This window comes from Penaeus monodon, chromosome 41 (genome assembly GCF_015228065.2).
Source record: "Penaeus monodon isolate SGIC_2016 chromosome 41, NSTDA_Pmon_1, whole genome shotgun sequence".
Classification (NCBI taxonomy): Eukaryota; Metazoa; Arthropoda; class Malacostraca; order Decapoda; family Penaeidae; genus Penaeus; species Penaeus monodon.
In genome coordinates this window covers 26,040,715-26,042,340 of record NC_051426.1, presented here as the reverse complement: position 1 = coordinate 26,042,340, position 1,626 = coordinate 26,040,715, and positions in this window count along the sequence as shown.

Below are 1,626 nucleotides of genomic sequence, written 5' to 3'. Positions count from 1 at the left end.
CACGATTTTCATTCGGTTCCCAGGTGGACGATCGCATGACAAATGACTAAAAGAGCACACCTGTAAATCTCGCTCGGTAATTAATCACCCAAAACACTGATCAGATTGTGTCCATGCCTGTCCCATCCATCACGTACAAACCCTTGTGCTTTACACCCATTAAATCCACGTTCTCACGCCCACCATTTATCATTTCCCACGTTCACGCCCGTTCTCCCCGGTCCTTGCTATGCGCCCTGGCCGTGGCACTCCTTGGCACTCTTTGACACTTCCGGTCGTGGCACTGCGAAGAACCGGTTTGTTTATATTACACGTCCCTTCTTACCTGTAGTCGGCTAGACTCCACATTCCCTTTTTGGTAATTTATTTCCATCATCATCACACCCTTACAGCACGTCCCATTCGAGTCGCAAAACACACCTGAAAATGAAGAGAAAGAAAATTATAACCCAGAAAAAGACGAATAAAGATGCAACAATAAAACACACCGGGGGGATGGGGTGGAACACATCAACAATAACACTAAAAACAGTTTACCTTGAAGAATCGAGCCGGACGCTTCCCTAACAATAACCGTAAAAGATGTCAACGTATTACAGATTCGTCCCTCGCAAGCCCAGGAATATATCAATTCATATTTGCCACTATCTCTACAATCCCCAATATCGTTCCAGGCAGCAAATTTGCAGCTGTCACGCACAAATCACGCTTTACTTGGCCTGCAACGGTTTAAATAACCATCCATAAATTGCTACACGAACAGGAGCCTCCACGGACCTAGTGAAACACGGGTAGACAAATCCGTAGAGTTTATCCCGGCGGCGGACTGAGTGAGCTCCCCAGTGTTAGGAAAATATTAATCACCGTTAAATCAATACCAATCATCATAAATCTTTGGAGAGTTGCTAAAATATTCCACCGATCGAGGTCGGGATTATCATCAAATTTTGCCTTTCGGACAATCACACAAATGAGGCGCACAGGAATCGCAATAATATTTATCGTAATATTGAATTTCATTAATCGCGCTCGACATGGAACAATTATTCCAGACAGGGAATGAAAAATTACAAAACAGCCTCCATTAAGTGGTCTGTCTTACTTCCTGATTGAAATTCCCAAAATCCCAAGTTTCATGTAGCAAAATTATTCCAAAATCTACCCGATCGAGAACTACAGAACACTGCAAGGGACAAATGAAATCACGACAACAGCGTGTAAAAAATAACTAATAAACACTAGTATATCACAAAAAAATAAACACTAGTATATCACAAAAAATAAACACTAGTATATCACCAAGAAGAAATTAAATACTTATCACAAAAAAATAATAAATAAACACTAACATATCATAAAAAATAAACAATATATCACCCCAAAAAACACACACTAGTATATAAATAAACAAATAAATAAAATAATGAACCACACATTATTAACATACCCCAGACGTACGAAACACGACCAAATAACCCGACCTCCCTTCCAATCACAATCAACATCCATGATAAAATCCGCCATTACGGACGACGACCCGACCCGAGAAAATCCTACGGTGAAAAAAGGACGAAATTCAACCCAATCGATATCTAAATTTGCCGGGAGTCTGGAACGGCCGTCTCT